This window comes from Sinohyriopsis cumingii, chromosome 1, assembly GCF_028554795.1.
Source record: "Sinohyriopsis cumingii isolate HCF-2022 chromosome 1, ASM2855479v2, whole genome shotgun sequence".
NCBI classification, from domain to species: domain Eukaryota; kingdom Metazoa; phylum Mollusca; class Bivalvia; order Unionida; family Unionidae; genus Sinohyriopsis; species Sinohyriopsis cumingii.
Genome location: NC_142961.1, coordinates 120,820,327 through 120,829,212, shown reverse-complemented (window position 1 = coordinate 120,829,212; position 8,886 = coordinate 120,820,327). Strand labels below are relative to the sequence as shown.

At 36.2% G+C, this 8,886-nt stretch overlaps 1 long non-coding RNA gene across 1 annotated transcript; it reads right to left on the bottom strand.

The window, feature by feature from the left end:
- Positions 1-2,840: 2,840 nt before the first annotated feature.
- Positions 2,841-4,567, bottom strand: LOC149807749 (uncharacterized). The gene is made up of 2 exons (XR_016416762.1): positions 3,877-4,567; positions 2,841-3,171 (listed from the first exon to the last, which is right to left on the bottom strand). It is a non-coding gene; the product is annotated as an uncharacterized LOC149807749 (long non-coding RNA).
- Between the last annotated feature and the right edge of the window lie 4,319 nt (positions 4,568-8,886).

Below are 8,886 nucleotides of genomic sequence, written 5' to 3'. Positions count from 1 at the left end.
AACTGCCACACTGTAGACATCTAGCAATATGACTGGAATTCCAAACAAAAGAAGAAAGCTAAGTTACAAATCCAAATTATACACGCAGACCCATTGTCGGTAAACAGTATCGCACTCTTTAACAAAACATGCGGCAATGAAGAAGAGAATACCGTATTGTACCTTGCCTACGTAAACCCAGCTGTGAATAACATTGTCCCATATCCGTCTACCCACCAAGCGACGACAGATATGGGCCTAGCTTGTCTGCAGATACTGATATATCGTGTTTGCTGATATAGTGCTCCTCAAAAACAAAGAGGAGGAACACACGATGACCGTAACAAATTTAAAAATATTGCTCGATGGCATGATAATGTTTTATACAGGGACACGTGTGCGTTGTTCAACTGTACAGAGGAAGCGATTTTGAGTTGCGTGGAATATATATATTCAATAAAAATCGAAAAATAACTTGTTTAATCTTTCTAGGCGGCAGAAGCGGGTGGGGTGGGTGGCGGGTCCAAACAAGCAGGCATGAGGTATTGTGATGATGTTCTTTATGAGACCAAGAGGACGAAGGCCCCAGAAGCTTCTGCATTTTAAGTGTTTCCAGAGCATATTCTATCTTACTGTAAAGGAAACACAACGTGGGAGTGAGTAGGGGTGTTTGCTTCCCCCTCCGAATGAATGTTCTAAAGTGCTTATGTGCCATGCTAGCACCACTCAAGAATCGTTGTTCTAATATCCAACAGTTGTACTTCAAGGTAATCCAATCAAAGCTGAATGGCACTAAATTTGTTGAATGTCTCACGTAATCCAACGAAATTAACTAAATATCCAAATCCTTGAATAATTTCACAATAGTCTAGCAAGGAAATGCCTGCTTGGAATAGTTTTTCCGCTCTGCATTTCAAGGAACAAGCAATAAATAAATAAAAATTTCCTCCCATGACTCGTACAAAACTGGATATAACTGAAGAATGATAACGCGGTGTTTTGATCCTCTTTTATGGTCACCTAATGTTATCAAATAAACAAGTCACTATATCCTCTTATATGGTCACCTAATGTTATCAAATAAGCAAGTCACTATATCCTTTTTTGTGGTCACCAAATGTTATCAAATAAGCAAGTCACTATATCCTCTTGTATGGTCACCTAATGTTATCAAATAAACAAGTCACTGTATCCTCTTTTATGGTCACCTAATGAAATATCTTAACAGTGTTGGTCTGGCCCTTTTAATTATTCAGTCACTCAACAACTACGGTATGCATGCCATATCTAAAGCACAAATGTACTCCGTAAAACACGCTCTGTTGACATGACCTACACCCAACTAATGTTTTGCGTACATGGATCGAAATCGTTGTTGACATGATCTTGGCAAGTCAGTCCTGATTTATGAATGGGAAAAGTGCATACATGTACTCTTCTCATAGCATAGGCCAGCTATATTATTAAAAAATTCAAAAATAAAAGTTCATTAATCTAAATGACTTAAATTAAAACTATATTATAAAATAATATATGACATATATACACATAACAATAATGACTATAAAATTAGAACTATGTTATTAAAACTTTGAAACTTTAAATTAAAAAAATTAAGTGAATAAAAAAAGAATGTTGAAAAAATATTATATCAAGAATGCATATATATAGAGTTTGTGGGGTTGATGCTCATTGTAATCAGAAGGTACGTATACCTACATCTTATACAGTTGGCAATGGCCGATATTTGTGAAAATCTGTCAGAGAAAATATCGTTAAAATTCAGAATGAGGACTTTATTCAAAACACATAAAGACATCTTTCAAGTTGATATTATGCAATTAGGTCATTTATGATATTTCCAACGGGTCCAAGCAGATTATTTATTTCTGATTATATGAGTGATTGTAATGTAATTAATAAGTTTTTTTTAATAAACATTGCGATATGGTACTGAATGAGAGATTGACATGAAAACGCCACGGAGCCATTTTAAACTGTCAGAGATTGTAAAATGTCAACAGAAATATAGGTCAAAGGGATAAACATACTTTCCCCAAGTCTATTTCCCTTGGATGCAAGCTAGCAATAAATGAAGTAAGTCTAACACAAAATGTTCCTTTATATTGTTCGTTTTGGTTAAGACATTGATTGACAGTGCGGCATTGTGGCTTAAGCTGGTACACTATTATAATGAACCTTGTTACTTTATGTATTATTAATTACTAATAATAATTAATTGTTAACTGACACTCTGAACATTACAGAAGAAATGTTCAACACCAGCACTACACACTTTCCCACTTCTGTCACCACAAACGTTTAGATTTATGAAATTTAAAAAAATACTTCTTTTATCTAGTTGAAATATATATGACTTGCATGTATAAAAGGTCAACTGAAACTTGGCCATACTTAAATTGGCCTAGTAGGACTCAAGTCACAATTAAAACATCAGTTTTATAACCCACAAATATAGTCCTATCCTATTTTAGAGCATCTCTTCCATTATCATTTTGGTGGTGATACAGGAGTGAGATTTAAACATTCTTGGTATTTATTCGAAGATAATAGTTTATTCTTTAGTATATGAACACTACGGTGTGGTTGCCTGTGTGTATTTTGGTGACAGTGCACAGTAAGTAATGAAGCACTGATGCTGTTCCGGAAGTGAAATATGTGATGCATTGCACTGTGTAACGTCGCCCTCTTAGTAAGAGGGTGGTTAATTGGATTTGGCTTGCGTTATCTAGAGGATGACCTCCCTCGTTATTATAGCCCGACGGGAGTGAAAGAAGAATGGAATTTCAACAGAGAACTGAGCGATAATACGGAGAAGAAATAAAGCAATACTAGCCCCCTTTTGACAAGAAAATAACAAATTTAATCAGAAAAATTTAATAACGGCAATTCCAATTCAAGTTAGAGTATATTAATAGAATTAAGCAGGTGTGTCCAATTTGGATTTATTTCATCATCATCATAACGAGAAGTGAAAAGAGCGCAATGTCCACGACTGATTTGCGTCACCTTCCTGTCTGGACCGTATATCAACATCTCCAAGTCGATCCTTCATAAGCTCTATGCTTTGCCCCTTCATGGATTTCCTGGTCATTTTATTCTGACCTCGTCCTTCTTTTCCCTCGGACTTCTGTCTCCAAATTGTCCCGCCTTTCTCTCAGAAAGCTGTTCCTTAAAGGACAAAATTACCCCATAATTCTGTATACCTCACTCTTTAAGACGTATATAAAATTCACCCACGTTATTCAGAGCATGTCGGCTATCCACACATTGCGTACATTCTGACTTAGTACGATAGGACATTGATGTCGCCTCCAGCGGCAGGTCTTAAATTACCACGGGAGCGTCTATCGAATATTGCTGTATTATTTTACATATACTACTACATGTTCGATTACTATTGCATGAAATTCACAAATGTAACTCACGGCAATCAATAACCTACAAGATTATCCAAACATTACAAAATCAGATATATTTAGGTAAGTATCGTTAACTCACCATAGTCCGTATCGTCCTTACAAACAAAGAAAGTTATTTGGTATAACCCTATGAAATCCTGCACATATGAGCATTTGGATCGCATGCAATCAATTCTACCTATGAACTAATAACTGTATAATAAAAAGGTAAATTGCATAACATTTCTAGCATCAACACTTTTCATGAAATTGAATAAAATGAATTGCATAATAACTCTAGCATCAACACTTTCCATGAAATTGACAAAATAAATTGCATAACAATTCTAGCATCAACACATTTCCATAAAATAGAATAAACGATACATAATATGGAAACCTAGTCAGAGCAACCACATTTGCATAAAACAAACAATCAAATAATATAATATTACGTGAAACTAAAATTGCGTACCTTATTGCTGTTCTTTTCCAGAACTTGTGCGTCCTAGCACTAAACATGTCTTTCGTTTTACAAGACGACCACCTGGTCCCTTTTTTGTTTCACGAGGAAAGCACTAATCTCTTTATGTTTTCCACGGAGTCGAGACTAAGTTTCCTCTTTTGGGAAATATTCCGACTAAAGAATTTCGACTATGGTCGTCACTTTAAAGTCTGATTACTCTAAAGTGTACGCCCTAATTTATTCTGCCCAATCGCAGCGGCCCCTAATTTTTCCCAAAGAAATAATTCATTTCATCAGGTTTAGATAGCTCAGAATCTGTGAATGACAGTGCGTAACAATTTCCCTTTGAAAAATTATAAATGGACATAGGTTCCTACCAAGCGGTTAGGGTTGGTAGCTCAAATGTTTGCTTTCTAAGGACCGTGTTAAGATAACCCGGTCAAATTCACTGAGTCGGAATTCTGCCCCTTTGAAGTTTACACTGACATGTTGGCTGTGGGGAGGAGATGAACGAAGAAAGGACGAAGTGACTGTTCACAAAGACTTTTCTGTCTTAAATGCGATAAAATTTTAATGCTTAATGCATCCAACTTTAAAGTTCGCTGCAATTCAAAATTCGACACTTCACACACGGTACTTAGTTTCCAGTCCAGCCTCTCAAAAAATACCGGATATCCTATGAAAAAAATTTCTGCGTGAGTTCATCTTTGAATGTGTTTTAGATTGACATATGATTTATTCTATTTTGACACAGTGGAAAGTCCGCTACTAAGAAACATACGCAGAAACTATATAGGAAAAATAAATGTGATCTCACCAGCACCGGTAATGGTACGTGGCATTCAGCGAACCTTTCAGCGAACCCACTAACACACCTCCCAACCAAAATAAAAATGGATATTAAATATTTTTTAAACCACAAGATAAAATACATCTCGGATTAGCGCACGAAAATAAAATTTCTGTTTAGTATATAAAAATTTCGACCCTGAATCAGGTGTAGAAGATAAAACTGACTTTCTCATAAGTTCCCTGAGCTTGAACTGTTTGAAGTGTCTTTCATGCAAATCTATGCAATGCACGACAGTTGTAACTTTGGGAAGACATAAACGTTTCCTCGATGAATTACACAACCATCAGAGTGTGCGAGACAACACTCCACGGCTAGCCATTTTTGAAAAGAGAGCGTAGCTTTATAACAGAAACAAAAACTCTTCGGCACAAATTTTTTTTCCAAGACAAGATGACAGTTAAAAGCCCAAAGTTTTATAGTTCTGGATATAACTGACAGATGGGTCACAGTGATCTTGAATTTTTAATAATATAAGCAACATTTCTGACCTGCATAAACAACAAATCATACATAAATAGAAGACGATGTGCAAACCTAGTTATATCTTGTAAACAAGCAAATTTCATTCCACAAAAATGAATGTTTTGTTTGTTTTGGTCACAATGACGTTGACCTTTGACATTGAAGCCAAAACCAATAAGACAATAATCATTCCATCATCATAATTTAGTAAAGGTATGTGATCTATAATTAAGGTTTTTGCGCAGAAAGGTTTGTCTTCTGGAACATTACCATTGACCTTTTGACCCTATACGCTTCATTCATACGACAAATCGACAACGTTTTGCTGAGATAAGTGATATCGAACTAAAGGCGTTGTGTGGAAAATATTTTCTTCTCTCACAGTGACCTATTCCAAAATTAATCGGCAGGATATACAATGAAACGCATTTTGAAGTCTCAAGAGATCATAGTCACCTCATGCAGATTTGAGCCCTGGAAATAAGACCAATGCCTGCGAGCCTCACTTTCAAATGCAATGTTTCGATACGAGACAACAGAAACTACTGGCTGGCGCGTGTAGTCAACTGTGAGTTCTGTATCAGGTACCTAGCTTGCAAGAGACAAAAAACGGAATCTGGTGGATCCAGTGGCTGTGGCTTAGCTATCCAGCAGACTTTGCTATCGTCAGCAGAACTTGCATTACGTGCATTCCTAGCGAGTTTGCTGGACTCGCCACCTATATATATATATATATATATATATATATATATATATATATATATATATATATATATATATATATATATATATATATATATATATATATATATATATATATAAGCAATATCATATAATAGAAAATAATATAATATATAAGGATATAAGTCCAAGATTTATTGGGGCGAGGGTTATAAAATGTTAGGATAGCAAAGCTGTGCCCAATTTGTTTTAACGTTTACGCCTGGAGACCAAATAATCCTTGCGATCGAAGAAACTCTGTGTTATATTTATTTTTCAGCTACCGATGTCCTTCACTCAATGCAGTGTATCCAACAAAGCAAAGCTTTATAGGGCAAGTACACCGATAAAGTCACATACGATGACAAACATCTAATGACCTTGCACTATTTTCAATACTACCTATTTTGACCTCTTTTCCAGACATGTTAATAAACAGCAGTGCAGGCAAAAGCAAAACAACATTTCGTTAAAAATTTGCCTTCAGAAAATGTGCATCCAACATATATATTTTAAAGTAGTAGCAAATAAAAACGTGCAGCCTATCATAAACTACATACACCGGCATTTGATTCCGGAATTGGGAGTGTGTTATCATGGGTTTTTCCTGAATTAAATGGCTGTGAAGGCTTAATAGTAAAAACGTATTCAGATATACTAACCAATACTCAACGAGATGCCTACACCTTTCAAATACCTCTCGAAAATATAAGTAAATTCCCCATTTACTAACGCTAACCGAAATTGAAAGGAAAACTCGTCTTTGATTATATTTTCTTTATTATAGGGTTCCAATTGGTACATTCTAGCGTCGCAGGTCATGAAGGGAAATCTTTCATTTCCACATGTAAAAACGAAAGGATGTGTATTTTTTAAAAGAAAGAAATATAGGTCACGTTTTTTCATGAGTAGTGGAGTAACTGAGAGTGAAGCACCAAACTAAAATGAAACTAAAACGGTCTTTTTGGCATGTTTTTTTTTTTTTTGTGTGCACACGCGTAAATTTAAATACAACAAGAAATGTCCGTATTCTCATTAATCTAATATAGCCTCTACTGTCGACATCGTGCCACTAAAATTGGTGGAGACGAGAAAATGCCATAAATGTGGCAGTGAATATATATGCACTAAACTGACAACGAACAGTGCGAAAATAGTATCTAGCTAGCATGAGCGCTTTCGACCCTTTAATGAGTCTTTTTCAAAGGCAAATACAAAACATAGACAAGACAAACAAATAAAACAGAAAAACGGTTATGTTTGCGAAACTTTACATGGCTGTTTCTACAGGAATTCAACTTTGCAACTCTATTATGCGTCAACTAATTTATTTCAGCTTGTTGCTGATACTGGAACATATTTGTATTGACCTAGAAATTGATAAGCCATAATGACATCTATTATTTTATGTAAATTTATGGAAGCGCTGATTATATCCCAGATATTTCATTGTTATAGTAGTCATAGGCTATTAAGCAAATTTAGGGGCCCCGAATGGCCGAGTGGTCTAAAGCGCTCTCCGTTACGGATCACTGCCATCTTATCTCTCTCTGCGTGGGTTCGAGTCTAGGATTCGGCTAACGTGGGTATGTGAGAAAGCTCGCCAGTAGCTTCTTGTGGGTCGGTGGTTCTTCCCGGGGTTTTCCCGGGTTCTTCTTCCACCATTAATACTGGCCGCCATGCATAGCCTATCTTGTGCTGAAAAATGGCGTTAAACCCCACAACAACAACAACAACAACATTAAGCAAATTTAGAGAATTATTTAAAAGAAAATGTGTCGGCTGCAAAAGATAATTTTATTAGTGCATGGTTGTCTGTTTCTAGTTTTATTGGTTGAAACCGCTTGGTTTCAATGTTCTAAGGCGGCGTTTCCAGTAAGATCCCTTTTCTTTTCCTGGTTTGGGGACTCCAGTTGGGGTTGTGAGCAATAGCAATAAGTGTTATATCACTGAACGTGTGGCCAGGGTAGAAGAAGTTTTCTGCGACCGGACTTCTGTAGAGCTTCTTTGTCATCCAATCAGATCTATGAAGGTTGATCCTTTTGTGTAGCTTCTAAGTTTCTCCGACATACTGAAGGCTACAGATCTACAGAAACTTCCAAACCTGTGAAAGAACACCCGTACAGGATGAACCATCTCAAATAGGAATATTTGAAAAAAAGAAATTCAGTATTTGCTGGAGAATAATTGTACAGAGCCCAGTAAAAGTGACTGGAGTTCACCATGTATACTTGTTCTGAAACCAGATAAAACTTTCCCATTACCAAGAATCGATGACTGTATTGATAAGATCGAGCATGCCAAGTATGTCACCAAATTTGACCTTCTGAAAGGATTTTGGCAAATTTCACTAACGGAAAGAGCAAAAGAAATTTCGGCATTCGTGACTCCAGATGAACTTTATCAATATAAAGTGATGCCATTTAGGTTGAAAGGGTCGCCAAGTGCATTTCAGCGTCTCATGAATATGATTATCTCTGGTCTAGACAATTGTGATGCTTACATCGATGATGTCATCGTCTACAACGACACCTGGAAGGAACATTTAGCAACAATTCGGAAATTCTTTGACAGACTCACAAATGCAAGTTTGACAGCTAATTTATCTAAAAGTGAGTTCTGACGTGTTAGTGTAACCTTTCTAGGACATGTGGGACATGGACAAGTTAAAACCTATAAATGCTAAGGTCAAGGCTATCTATGAATTCCCTGTGCCTGTTAGTAAAAAAGCAACTGATGCGATTTTTAGGTATGGCTGGATACTATCTGAAGTTTTGTTCCAATATTTCTATAATTGCTGAACACCTGACAAATTTATTGAGTAAGAAAAACAAGTTCCTTTGGACTGAACAATGTCGGGGGGGGGGGGCTTTTGATAAGTTAAAATCCATACTTAAAAGCGCTCCAGTTCTTACAGCTCCAAATTTCAGCCATTTATTTAAACTGTCTGTTGATGCAAGTGATGTTGTAGTTAGAGCAGTATT